Source organism: Catharus ustulatus, chromosome 2, assembly GCF_009819885.2.
Source record: "Catharus ustulatus isolate bCatUst1 chromosome 2, bCatUst1.pri.v2, whole genome shotgun sequence".
Taxonomy (NCBI): domain Eukaryota; kingdom Metazoa; phylum Chordata; class Aves; order Passeriformes; family Turdidae; genus Catharus; species Catharus ustulatus.
In genome coordinates, this window is record NC_046222.1 from 98,789,289 (window position 1) to 98,803,960 (window position 14,672).

Sequence of the window (14,672 nt, forward strand, 5' to 3'; positions counted from 1 at the left end):
AGCTGGCTAGCATGACACTGATCCCTCCATACCTTCACATCTGGGACATGCCTGGGATTCTGGCCATTCCTAAAAATGCACAGAATGAACATGAAATTACCTTCTCCAAGGTCAAAGTGTCTAGAGAGAGTCAAAGGTGGGTTTCACTTCCCACCTTCCTTGAATTTCCCCCTGTGGAAGAAGTGGAGTTTTAAGGAGCTGAGTAAGAGAAGGCTGTTGTGCATTCTGAATGGTTGCAGGAAGACTGACAGAGAATGAAGAGGAACTGTTCAGTTTGAGAGACTTATTTTACTCTGTGTATACATTTATATTTTTTTTAATAAAGTGACCATATTTTTCAGGGTCTAATTAAAAGATCAACCTGTGGTGCCTGTAACAATCTCATCTGGAACTGTCCAGTATTAATATTTATATATTTAGTTCTAGACTACAATGATCTCATTTTCACTTTGTATTTGCTAGCAACTTCTAAATACAGAATTTTAAATCCTTGGGTATAGTTTTAGAAATTAGCTGGCTTGTTGTCTGAAAGAATCACTCCATCTTGCATAGCAGTAAACAGTCATCCATGAGAGGAGTTTTAGGGCTGGAAGTGCTGGATGTTGCAAACTTCTCTAGGCACTGCTGGCTGAATAGTCATCATACTTGGAGCACAGCATGTGTGCTCCTCTGCCTTGTGCTTTGTGCTGTGATGTGAAATCTCACTTTCTATCCTCATGTCTAAGACCTAAACACTTGCTCCTGAACCCAGGACCTGGCTGAAGATAAGCCCTGCTCTTATCCTGCACAGACATAGCAATGAAGGGCCCCCAGGGATGCTCAAAGAGCAGACTTCTATAGTGTTTCTTGCTGGGGAACATGCAGTTTATACTTGTATGGTCCAAAATACATAAGGTGCAGTCATCAATGTGTGTATGAATGGCTGCCTTCTCCTGTTTGGTTATCAAGGTACTAGCAAGCAGGCTAAGATGAGACTTCATGCTGATGAGATATAGTCAATTAATAAAGAAGATGTGATAAAATCATTGTGAAGCAGAATGTGCAGTCTGCCTTTTGGTAATGCCAGCACAGTACACAGCAGTTGCTCGACTTGCACACACCTCACCAATAACAGCATTGAAGGATACAGGAAGAAAACCTTTCTGGAGGCTCAGACTGCTTAGGTGGGTGTCAAAAGAAGTGGATGAGTCCATCTTGGAAAGGACTGATACAAACCTCCCAGGTACCTGAGTGCACAATGTCAATGCCTTCTTATTGCTTTTGTCAATTCTTGTAGCTATGCTATAAGAATTATTGGGTGTGATCACCTTGGTGTTCTGCTACAGGCCACAAAACTCAATGAATAAACCCAGTACAGCATCTGTTTTCAGCTGCACCACCTATTTGTACTTCTCTTCTTGGTTCTGGCTGCAACTCACATTGTTGTGTGCATGTATCACATATCAGATGGGAAAATCAGGCCCTTCATGCCTGACGCTTCTTTACAGCAAGGCTGAGCTCTCCAGTGTCGTCTGATAAGATTGTGCTATAGAGCAGTCCATGAAACACAGTGAAAAGTGATTTCAGATACCTTCCAGCATTTCACCAGCACATAAATAGTTAGCTGCCATTGGAAATCTTAAGCTACAGACAATGGGAGATGGTAACCTCTTGTGCACAGGATTTAAAACTATAGGATCATTGACCTTGAATCGTGCATGTAGCCTGGGAAATCTAGAGTTAAGCAGCTTGCAAAGCCATAAAAGCCAGCACCAGTCTGAAGAATAGGAGCCTTCTTCTATTTTTCCTGCTGATATTCACTGTTGTTTCAATCAAAGTACAGGTAGTACTTGAAGAATGACAGATCTTGTGAGCTTTATATACCAGTAAAATGAGATTATGCTTCATGACCCTGCTGCATTTGACTTTTACACTAGAGAATATGATTCAGGAATTCATTTGAAAATCCACCAAAATATAAATTAAAATATTTTTGTTGTAATTGCTGGTTTCTCATTAATTGCACATCATAACTGACTCACAGGAAAGCAGGAATCATAATGAAGAAAATCAGAAATAAAAAGGGACTCACAATCTTGATGTGTATCAGTACTAAAAAAATTATGAAAAATATAATGAAAAGCATAGAAAACTATATTTTTCTTACTAGCTTTATTCTTATAATATCACATTTTAAAAATACAATTTTAGAAAAAAAATGAACTATAGCTTTTTGCAGTGATAGGCGACAGGTCAGAAAAGCATTTCAGAATAATTTTACACCTTTTAACCTTAAAAAATACTTTGCTGACAATTGAGAAAGGGCCTTAAAAGAAGCGCTGATAGGCATTCTCACAGCAGGGTTGCCATGTCCCATCACATAGCAGAGGGTTTCTGCATAATGTATCCTGTAATAAGAAGTGTACTGCAAATCACCGGGCTTGAGTAGCAGTTTTAAGAAAGTAATCCTTGGCATGAACTGCTATTAGTGATGACACTGAAAGTTTGTTACGTAAAACTCTTTAGAAGACACAAAGAAGGCAAACTGTTTAAAATTTAGATTCGAGCCTTAAAAGAACTACTTTGTCATAGAAATTTATCTGCATTTAAATATATATTTAGTGTGCTCTGTTTTGTTTTTTGGTGGGTTTTTTTTTCATTTTTGCTTATGCTTGGACAGACTCGTTAAACAGAAACCACAGAATTTTGTTAAATGAATGTCACTTTTCTCTCATTCCATGACACAAATGGTAATTGTTCCAAAAGCATCTTAATAATTACTGGTGTTAATTATGAATGTTAATACAGTCAATGATCACTCAGAGTCCCCATGTTGAAAACCCTTTATAAATGAAGTAAAAACTTTTAAAAAAACCCCAAAAAACATTTAAAATTCCAGTATAACAAAGACTAAATCAGTCCATCAAAGCACAGCAAGCTATATTCATGTTTTAATGGCTAGACTAATCAAAATGGGATATGAATCTACAAGAAACCTTCTTGTTGAAATTAATTTTGTATTTGTCTGGAAATGTAAATAAAAGAAAATGCGAAGGGGCCATTTCCAGGCAAGTTCTTTTCAGTGTTAATGATGCAAATCAGTGAAGTTTCTCAGTCCCTGGGGAATCTTTTTGTCTTTCTCATTTCCATAAGAATGATTTTTAGATGATTAAAATAAAAATCTAATGGAAAAAAATTCTTTATACTTTTCTCACAATACAGTTTAGTAGGTATCTGGAAAAAAATAACAAAAAAGAAAAAAACACCAACAAAATTAGCTGGAATTGACTTTACAATTATAATAAACCTTCCTAGGAGAGTATTGGTCACAAAATGTTTTTGCATTTCTAATGGAGACATTTTTGGTTGTCTTTAGAAGTATTTGATAGAAGTTGAAGTCCTCTGAAAGCGTGATGTTTCAATGTAACTCCAAAATTTTCTCAGCAGCTACTAAGGGGTAATGAAACGTTTCATTGTTTTGTTTTCTAAGTGAGCAGTATGAGAAACAGGCAGAGACATAATAATTAAAATTTTGGCTTTCTGTATTTTTGGCAAATATTTTTTTTTTCAGAGCTAGATTGTTCCTGAAGATCAAGGACTGTATTGATAGTGCCATACTGGAGAAGCATTGATGATTTTAATCTGCTTTTAATCCCATCCTTCCTCCAGAAAGAAACTACCTGCGTGACTCAATAAAAAGCTGCTATTAAACCATGGCTTTGCTATAAGGCAAGATACACCCCACAGTGGTTCAGTGGATTGGTTTTACTTTCCCTCTTCGTCCAGGGAACAGGAAATGGCAAAAAATGAAGGTTGTCATAGTCTGTGTTAGCCCCATGTCCAGCACAGCCAACACCTCTCTCCCTTCCATGACCATGGCCACGTTCCCGGTTTAATGGGTGAATATAGGACTAAATAATGCTCTGCTATCCTGACCCACTCTGCACAGAGAGAGCAGCAGCATCCCAGGCTCTGCTGGCACACACACAGAGGAACAAGTGTGTGCACTGAAACGTGTACATGTGCACACCTCCTTGTGCAACAGGAGCAGGGACAGCCTGCAGGGCACATGAGCGAGCCCTGGCCCTGCTGATGCCCTCCAGCAGGCAGCACAGCTCTCCCCCACACTGGCAGGAGAAGGCAGGTGGCAGGAGTAACCCTGGAGAGAGCTCAGAGCAGGAACTGCTGCTGGGCTGCACATCCAGGAGCAGAGAAGATGACACAAGAGATTGTAAGATTATATTCTTATTTGCAGGCAGTGCTCAGCCAAACTAGTGTCCTCAATGTTCACTAGTTGTTGTAAATTGCCCAGGCCCGAGCAAAAAAGCAAGACAGTGTTTTTAGTTTGCTCAGACAGGATGTCCAGTGAGAGAAGAGCAGAGATGCAGGAAGCTGCTTTGCACAGGCAGGGAACCCCACTGTGGATTCCAGGCTGCAAGGAGGCTGCAAGCAGGAGACACAACAAGGAACCAATTCTCTGTGCTATTCCCAACCAATGCACTCTTGTGGAATAGGGAGAGTCAGTAGGGAGCTGCAGCCCTCCAGGAAATTCACATAGAAATGGAGTTGGAGATTACTGTCGTTTAGGACTGGATTGCTTCCCACTAGGTTTCCTCTTCAGTTGCTAATGAGCCACCAAGGAGAATCAAGTTGTTCTCAGGACTGCTTGGGTCTTGGTTTTGGGTTTGAGTTGTGGAGGAAAGAACAGAGCTCTTGGGCCGGCTATGGGATCAGATGGTACAGGGGACAACTGTTCAGGGAAAATACACTGGTGTCTGATGCCTCCATGACTCTGGGAGGAGATTTCCTTCTTAATCACTCTCCATAGCTCCTGGCTGAAGACTTCCTCTCCTGCTCCAGCCTTCCCCAGCCCTGAAAGGTGTCTCCCCCAGCTCCAAATGGGGAGACTTATGAAATGTTCCTGGCTGTGGTGAAGTCAGAGGATGCTCAAGCTCCATTATTCAACAGACAGTAGTCAAAAGCCACAAAACCTGAAATGGGGTCTAAAATCTCAAAATGAACAAAACCAGAATTAATACTTTATAATGATTTTTAAACAACAATACTTGGAAGTACGTTTCAACATTGACTTATTAATTGTTTGCTATCTGATGTTAATATTGGAAAGGTGACTTTTCAAGCTATTCTCCAGACCCTGAGGATGTATATTTTCTCTTTTCCTTAACATGGAGAGAACACAAAAGCCCAAAGTTTAAAAAGAAATACACTATACTTCATGAGATCATGATATATGACCACACTACCGCTCCATAAGTTTAATGCTGTTCTTGCTCCATCTGTTTGGGTGAGGCAAGGAACAAATTCCAGGAAAGCTCTTTGAAGTCTTTAAGGGAAGAAACTCCTTTCCATCTGCCACTCCTCCTCACAGTGGAGTCCTGAGCCTTATGCCTTGCCTCTACATCCACACAAACCCCTAAACAGCCCACACTACGTGCCATAACCAGCAAGGTGAGAGGGAGGGTCAAAGTGAAGTGCTCCTCAAGGCACCTTCCCCTGACTACCCTGGAGTCAGCCCTGCCTGCCTGTGCAAAATCCTTTGCTCAGCCCCCTTGTCACCAAAGGCTAAAACATTTATTCTAAAAAAAAATAAATACACACAATTTTAAATGTAGGACATGGCCAGTGCTTTATACAATCCTTTACAGACACCCACTGCCCAGTGCATTTGCCTGAGGTTTATGAGGCTCTAGTCCCACCCCTTTGTGGAAGGATGTTTTCTCCTATTCCCAGAGTGTGCTTGCTGCCTGGCTAGGAGCTTGCTTGCTGGAGCATTGCCACAGAACATCCAGTCATTTGCTTTCAGTGGCATGCCAAAGAGAAGGAACATGACCCTGTAGCCTAAGGACTGAGTGCAGATACTTGGAATTTTCTTACGTTGGAAAGAAAGATCTGAGAGGTAAAATCAGCCTTGTCCCAACCTTTCCCTCTGAGCACATGCAACTGTATAGAGATTGGGCACTTCTTCAGTGAGATACGAGTTTGATTTCTCTCAGGCAGAGAAAAAATTGCACCTAAATCTGCAATTTCCTAAGGAAATAGAAGAGCATTGTGGATACTGGACAGACACTGATGCTACATATTATAGGGATCCTGGTCTGGCACATCAGGTAGGCACAACTTGCTCAGCTTGCTAAGACCTTTGCTGGTTGTAATCTAAACTCTTCCCTGGGCTTGGAGGGTGTTATCTGGAAGGGGCTGTAGCTGGTAGCTTGTGAGCTGTTCCATTTGGTCCAGGCCTCCCCCTGCCTGTTGCCAAGAGACACTTTGCAATGTGCATCCTGCAGCCTCCCCTCACCAGTTAGGTACAACTCCAGTGTGTTCCCCTCTTTGTCCTCAAAATGTAGCGTTATGGATTGCAGCCTTGTAGATGCCAGGCAGGGATGAGCCTGTTCTGGGAAATAGGTCCAGCAGACCTGCAGAAAGTGTAACTGGATACTACACAGCTGACATGAACTGATGTGGAAATGCTGTCAGCTCATCCAGTCAGAAACCTGTTTGAGGCTGTGCCATCTGCACACTCCACTGGCTGCTCCCAGCCGGTGCCCGCTGCTGCTCAGGGCTGGAGACAGGACTGCTGCTCCTGGAGCCTCAGAGCTGTTCCTTTCCCTTGGCAGTAACTTCCTGCACAGTCCTGTGGTGTGGGCTGGCTGGGGCTGAACAGGGTGATGTCAAGCTGGGGTGAGCTTTCCAACCTGCAGGTTGTGTGAGTACATGTTGCTCAAGAGATGAAGATGCTCATGGTGGCTGCTCTGTCCATTCATTCATTTATTTGTGCTAGTTTTTCAGGAAATATCCCTGCATCTTGAACAGGTTCTTTGTCTGGTGAGCCACAGAAAAGGCAAAATGAGGTCCTGTAAGAAAAGAGATCTGGCTGCAATGCTTTTTTTTCTTCCCTTACCCTTTTCTTCTAGACTGGATCAATAATTTCCTCATGTGAATCCCAGGAATATCTGCAAAGTAAGTTAAAGGAGGGGTTGTTTTCCTGACCACTCCACTTGGAACAGAAAAACAAGTGGTCTGGCATCTTTCAGAGTAAAATGGAAGAATCCTGAAAACACTAATGTTTTCATGGAGCTAGACAGCCTCCAAGTAGGAATTACAATTATGAATTTAGACATCTTGAAATGCCTTTATGCTGTTTCAGAAGCCTAAATCCACCTGACTGTGTTGGGGTGTGTCTATGATCCACTTGAGGAGAACTTCAAGGCACAGAGATAGTGAATTCTTACCAGACTTTATAATATCACAAGAATGAAATTGAAATTGCGCACCCACTGAAATGGTTTTTAATTATCCTGTCATGGTGTTGGGAAGATCCTCTGTAAGTTTTCTGGAACCATGCTTTCAGGATGAGACCTGCACAAGTTATATCCCTCAGAGAAGTGATATGAGATGGGATAGCACTGGTGCAGGTGTAATAGGAGAGCTTTAGAAGTGTTAGAGAAGTTCAGAAGTGTGAATTTTCTTCACTAAGAGGGTAAATCAGTCAGGATAATGAATCCTGTTACAATTAATTAATTAGTGCATTCATTGGGAAGGACTATGAAAAGTCTAGCTACTTATCCTAGAAGACAGGCTGAAGCCAATACTAAATTTACATTTCAGTAAATATCCCAGAGGATGTGAACAGGAAGACCAACCTGTTTCACATTTGCAGAAAAGTGTAGCTCTGTTGCTGTTCCACTGCTCTCAGTGGGAGACGAATTCTCCCCAAAAGAGGAATTCTCAAGAGGAAGCTTGAGGAAGCAATATCGCCCTACCACACTTTTTCATGGAGGAGATTGGAAATGCATCATACTTCTGCAAAGGTTCTAACAAGCAGTTTTGACGTGCTCCCCAAGGCAAAATGTAGCCACTGAATAAGCTGTGTTAGGGTTCTAGGAATTCAGGTTTTAAACTCCTAAGAAATCTTCCTGCATCACCGATGCATTTCACTTTGGTTTTTTTTGGGTTTTTTTTGTCCCGGAGAGTGGCACCTCAAACCGCACAGAAATCCACCCAACTCCCAGTCTTAAAATCCGCGCTCGCCTTAGGTCCGCAGCTCATGAAAAAGTTGTCCTGGGAAAGATGCGTCCCCTCCCCTCCTCCTCCTCCTCCCTGCAGCAGGAGCCATTGTCTGCCGGCGGCAAGGCATAAAGGAGTTAACGAAGGAGCCGGCGAGGAGGTACGGCGGGGTGATGTCAGAATATTTCCAGGGAAAGAATGTGCTGGGGGGCGCTGGCCGGGCCGGCCGGGGCTGGCGGCCCCACCCCGACATTCTTCTTGTCCGGTTCCCACAGGCGGAGAGTGGCACGGGGGGTCAGAGTGGACGAGCACAAAGAGGGACCCCCTGCTGCCGGGGCCATCGTGCTGGGCTGTCACTGCTACTAATTCATGACTTCACCTTTAATCTCGCTGATCCATTATAGGTTAAAAAGAGACCCATTTTACAGCTGACAAGATTGAAGGGAGCGCAACCCAGGAACTGGGGGGGAGCGGGGGGGTGGGGATGGGGTCGGATAAAAAAAAAAAAAAGAGGGGGAGAGAGAAATAACCCTGCTAAAGTTTGTGCAATTGGGACCATCTGCTAAAAATAGATTTTTTTTTTTCCCTTCGCTAGGATAATATCTATTTTAAGAGGGAAGCTGGTAACTGTAGCTGAACCAGAATTTCAGAATTTTAGGGCACAGGGTCAGAGTAGAAAGGAATGGGGAGGAGAGGGAAGAGCAGGGAGAAAAGAGTATGATTTTAGGGCCAGGGCTGCACAAGGAAAAGGATGAGAAACATTCAGATAGCTTAGTGCTTCTTTAGAACATGTTTGGTGAGGTCATCATGAGGAAATTACTTAAGAAATTTATGAAATGCTGATGTCAAAGGTGAGCTGATCAAATCAGCATTGATTCAGCAGAGTAATAACTATGTGTGTGTGGCACTTACAGCATGTTTATAATGACACAAATGATGAATTCTCAGAAATCATCAGACCAAAAGTGCTGTGAGATGTAGATGAAGTTTCCAGAAGTAATTCCACTACTTTCATTAGTAGCATAATCACGTTCAATTTTTCCTTTAAGGAAGACTCTTATGCTGTTACTTCAAGCAACTAAAGTGCATATTTTCAGTGAACTTCAGAAAGTAAGCAAATTGGAAAGAGAAAAGTGGAGTCTCTGGGAAAAAAAAAAAAAAAAAAAGCAGTGTAGGAATGATAATTTGCCATACACCTGCAAAAAGAATTGTTTTTTAGCATATAGCAAAGAATTCAATATTCTTGCATTTCCTGGTTTTGTTCTGCATCAGTGAGGATGCTGTAGGTACCTGTGTGTAATGCTAGTTCAGGGGGCTCGGGTATTGCTGCTTTTGCTTCCTTTTGACTAACATCTTTTAATTCCCAGAGCAGTTTTACCAAGTCCACCGAAGTCTATCTAGCCTATCACTCCTACTGTCCTGATAGTATCAGAGAGCACTGAAGCTCAAGAAGGGGATTGTTTGCTGAATTCTCCCTGTCTTTTGCCCTTGAACTGCTGGAGCTGCATTTCATAGGATTTTGCAATGTAAGTATGTAGTTTTATACTGCCAGAAATGCAGAGCTTTTGCATCTGCTCCAACACCCTGTTCCTTCCTTTTTCCCCTCCCAGCAGAGGAACTCTGGGAGTTATTGGCATCATGGTTGCCCCACTGCCTTGAAGTGAGGGTGGAGAGTGGAGAAGTGTATCATGAAGATGAAAGAAATTTGCAAAGATTTTTGGGTTTCTGGAATTCAAGTCTGTGGAGGAGATCAGCTGCTGGTGTCTGTTGTGGGAAGGTATAAGAGAGAATGGAGACCCTTTGCATGAGCCATTGTCAGCTAAAATCAGTGATGAAAGTCCTATTGAAAAGAGCCTCTGGATCAAATCAAAACCTGTTTTCCTGAGAGTGACATTGCCTGCAAATGGAGGCAGATTGAGGTTCCTAACTGGCCAGTGCTTTGGACACATTCTGCTTACTTCAGTCACACGAAATGACGTATTGATGCAAGTTTCCAGGATCCAAACAGGCAGCCCTTTCATAGGCAAAAGCCCTAATGAAGTCACTGGCAGGCAGCCTCGCTGGCCTAAGGCCTGCAGGCTATTTCCCTAGTCAATACACTGGACCTAATCTTATACCCCTTGAGCATCAAACTCCATGTGTATTTTCTGCAAGTATTTGTTCTCTTTCTGCAGAAGTGCAAGATTTGTGTGCTGTGGAGTGCGGTGTCAGTGAGCAGCTGCTTCTCCTTCAGCATGAGTTGTTCAGCACACAGACTTCATTGGCTACTGGTGGGACAAAACCACGCTGCAAAGCAGAGGCGAGGAGCAGCGAGGACCTAGGCTGCCAAATACAAACCTCCTGCTTTAGTTTGTGTCTGGGAACAAAGCAAAACAAAAGTATTAAAGCAAAAGAACGTTCTAAAAGGCTTCAGCAAATATTAAGAAAATATGTATTTTTACCTGGTAATCTGACTTCTTCTAATTTAGTGGAACATGTAAACTCCTCTGGTTAAGTCAAATGCAATCAGTGGAGCTGATTTACAATGAGTTAAGAGTTACCTTGCAAAATGGATTTCATTAGCTCTTTGTAAGCTTAGTCCTTCTGCTTTCTGATCAGTCAGCTGGAATTATTTTTCCCATTCCTAGCAGTGTTAAGAAATATAGATTGGAATGGCAGCTTCATATATTACCTTGGTTAAAAGTTTTCATAAAATGCTAAGTTAAAATGGTAAAAATCATAAGGATATTTCCATAAGAATGCTTTGTTTCAGGCAAGGAATTTGTATTTGTTCTTTCTTTCTGGAATTTTTTATTAAAGAGTTTCCCATGAGCAAATTTTGTAATGCAATGCCCAATAAAATTAAAAAGCATCTTTTAGAACTGAAAAATTACTATCTCCTCCACACATCTCAGAAAATTATAGATTTATTAAAATTCTTCTCAGATTTTTTTTTCTTACAAGTTTTGTACATCTTCTGCAATGCACCTGTAGGCAGGTGCCCAGAAGGAGCCAAGAAAGCAGCTTCTGTGTGTAGTGGATGGATTAGGGCTGAACTGCTGAACTGGATGGCAACAACTTGGCCTGGAAGTAAAAGAGGAGGGAGTGAAGGTAATCCAGATTACCAATTAATTGTGTGTCCTCCCTGTTACCAGATCCCTGTCACTTGGTAGGGTAAATGCTCACAGTTCATGCAAAACCACCCTGACAGGCTCTGCCTCTAGCTGTGCTAGATCAGATCCAAACCCACAGGCAGGCTCTCAGCTCAAATATATCTGAAAATGTGGGCCTTAAATATTTATCTTTCTCTGGGACTGACTTCCTTTGACAGCCTGCATCCATGTTGTCATCATGCTTGGTGTGCTATAAATACATCCATGATCCAATCAACTAATACCAGGTCCTTATCACAACAAGCTCACGCACCTCACCGTGTGCTCAAGGAGTTATCTTTCTATCTGCTTTTTAAAGATGAAACTAATCCATTGTAAGCCCCGTAACAAGGAGCCACTCGCAGGGTAAAAGTATAAGTGCAGTTTTTAAATGGTATTGTATTTGTCTCACGATGCTTGCCATTAAAGACACAGGTATGAAAAGATGCTCTCTGTTTTTATGCAGCACTGCTGTGGAGATAGAGTACTATTTTCCTTGTGGTTGCCAAAGGAGTTGTGCATGGTTTAATTAGAATGTATTATGATCCTAAGGCTTTTTCTTTTTTAAAGTAAAGTCAAGTATCCTACCGAAGACATGGGACATTCATACACCCAAATCTGTGTCAGCATCCTGCTTGGCAGTAAGAGCTTTTGCAGAAACATCTGATTGCAGAGTCAGAATTCAACAAAGCAAGAAGAAACAGGCTGAAGAGCAACTACCTAAGTACATGCAGTAACACAGAGAGTGGAAGCGGAACTGAGAGAACAATAAATGAAGAAACAATGAAAAGGTCAAGCACTTATTCAGGATTTGTGAGTACAGATATTGCAGTTCAAACAGTGCAGGTGAAAAATGAAATTCTGTCTCTTCACAAATATTTCTTTTCCTCCATATTTCTGTTTTCCAGCTCTTGAATATCACCAAGGGAAATCTTACTTATAGATAGTGAAAAAACAGTAAACTATGTAGTGAGAAAACAGATATAGTTTATATATATATATATATGTATATATAAAACTATAAACTTACATATAGAAAAAACCCAAATATGAGATGCAAATAGTACATGAGTCCATCAAGAGAGGACGAAGCCCCATTTTTGTGACTGTCTTCAGCAGAATGCACTGAATTAAAAGAGAGATACATTTTGTGCAAATGATGTTGGAACATCTGATGCACATAATCTTCCATCCTTCCTTTCCACACAGCACTGTTTCATTCAGAAATGGGGGGGGTGGCAGAACCCTCACTTGCTGTGCAAGTGAGCTGGGGCCATACACGTGTGGTGATCATGGTTCTCCAAGCTCCAGAGTTTTCAGAGCATCTGCAGCAGTGTTCCCTGACTGTGGGGGGCTCATAGATGGCTCCACACACATACTGAGACTGGGTGAGGGCAGAGGGCAGTGTGCCCACATGTAGGTGCGAGTTGTTGGGGAAAATGGAAGGAAATTGTCACCTCAGGGGTTGTGAAGTCAAATACTACTTGAGCTACTTTCACAGCCATCAGACCCAGCTCTCTTGGAAAGGATAAAAGAAAGTCAACATGGCACATGGAAATTCCCATATGTGGTACCTTCAGGGACTCCCTTCAGCAGTGGTGTACCCCATCACTACTCTTTACTCAGGAAAATTTATGTCCTTTTCTCAAATATTCTTCAGTGCTGTTTACATTCCTGATCTTCTCCATCCCCTTCCTGCAGTGCATATGTTCCTCTGCTCTCTGGTGTTTCTCCTTTGGTTCATGTTTCATTGGCATGGGGTCCTTCCCTCCTCTGGACCTCCTGCTTCATCACCATCTCCCACTGGCAGTTCTGGCCCCACTGGATTTTTTTTTGTACAGTGCTTCTACAGTTCTTTCTTCATGCTCTAGAAAAAGCAAAGCAGAGGTGCAGTGTCAGACAACCCTCGATGAAAAAAGGAAGGGATGGATCTGACAACTCCATGAACTGGCAAGTCACTCACACTTGGAATCCTCTTAGCTCTTGCTAGGACTGGTTGCAGTAAGTGACTGGGCTATAGAAACTGGTTTACCCAGAACTGACAAGACAGCAAATAGAGTACCACAGCTTTGAGAAATAAGTGTGGTTACACAGCAGCCTAATTTCTATTTAAATATAATCCTGAATTGCACCTGCATTTCTCCGAAAACATGCAGGGGTAAAAAAAATATTTTAATTTGCTTTTAAAAAAACCCAAGCAAAAGCAAACAAACTTTCAAATTAATCCCCATACTAAGTGCATTGCAACTAATGCAGTTACATCAGGGCTTTCTTTGAAGCACTATTTGCTTTTGCCTGAAGGCCAAATAGGTATTTAAGCATCACCTTATAACCAAAGACCAAACACAAGCACCAGGCTGACATGCTATCCATTTCCCACCCCCTCCAGATTGTTTCTGTCTGTCTCATGCTCTTCAAATGGCAATGCAAAGCCCATATGCTATGGTGTCAGGGAAAAATTCCCAACACGGCATCTGGCTGCATGGCAGATCCCAAGGCAGTTGGTGTGTCAACTTTGGAACTGCCTCTGCTTTTGTCATGTACCAGGGATAGGTGATGGGACAGCCTTGTCACCCCACAAACCACTTTGGATTCCAAGGAATCACTAAGTTTGTCAATAAACTTCGGCTTAAACCTCTCATGAGATCTCTGTGCAGGCCTCCTTTTATGGGAAAACAATGAGAATTTCTTAATGCCAAAGTGAGTGTGTTCAGCAGAAATATGTGGGTTCAGTTTAAAGTGGACCATGGCCTGGTACATACAGGTCACCGTGTACTAGGATTTCTTTCTCAGAAAACTCTTGAAGGCTCTTTGAAAAGGTCTCTTCTTTTCTGTCTTTTTTTTTTTCTTTTTTCTTTTTTTTTTTTTTTTCTTTTTTTGTCATTGCTCATGAGTGTAGAAGCCACTTCTTGATGAATAGGATCCATAATGCCCGGAGATATTTGAGATCAAGCATATGGTCCATTGAATATGCATGGAAGCGGGGCGGGAGGGAATTGGTGTGCATCACTGGGGAAAGTGTGTCTGAAAGTTAAGCAGGGCAGAGATTGGGGGCAGCCTTTCTGCCCATTTGGGGAACCATCACTTTCCTCTGATTTACTAGTTACTAGTTATTAGCTAGCAATTTGTGGTCAAAAGAATAGCTGGGGGGTGTTGAGCACTCAAAGATTTGATCATGGCTTGTGTTAGACAGAAAAACACCATTTCACTTATGGTTTCCTGCAAAATGCTTACTTTTATAACCAAAACATTAAACAATAAAATCTCAAGTTATTCGGAAGTACATAAAGATAAGAAACTTATTTAACTGACAAATGACCAATTCTTTGCTAGGAGAGAGTCTCAAATGACTCTTCTTCACGTTTAAATGAAAAGAGTGCTTGGAGATTACACATTCTGGTAAGTTTTCCTTACCAGTGGAGAGAGAGAAAAGGAGACAGGACTGAATAGGAGCGATTGGGCATGAAGTAGTCACTATGAGGTCCTGGAGGCAGGAGAACAAGAAAGGGAAGGAAAAAAAAATAAAAAGACAAGAGA

At 41.9% G+C, this 14,672-nt stretch overlaps 1 long non-coding RNA gene across 2 annotated transcripts; it reads left to right on the plus strand.

Moving 5' to 3' along the window:
* The first annotated feature begins 2,213 nt into the window (after nucleotides 1-2,213).
* LOC117009686 lies at nucleotides 2,214-12,082 on the plus strand. Of its 2 annotated transcripts, none has more exons than XR_004420515.1 (3): nucleotides 2,214-8,164; nucleotides 9,377-9,530; nucleotides 9,615-12,082. It is a non-coding gene; the product is annotated as an uncharacterized LOC117009686 (long non-coding RNA). The 2 variants fall into 2 exon arrangements; XR_004420518.1 differs by having other exon boundaries at nucleotides 2,214-6,107; nucleotides 6,912-8,164; nucleotides 9,377-12,082.
* The last annotated feature ends 2,590 nt before the right edge of the window (nucleotides 12,083-14,672 follow it).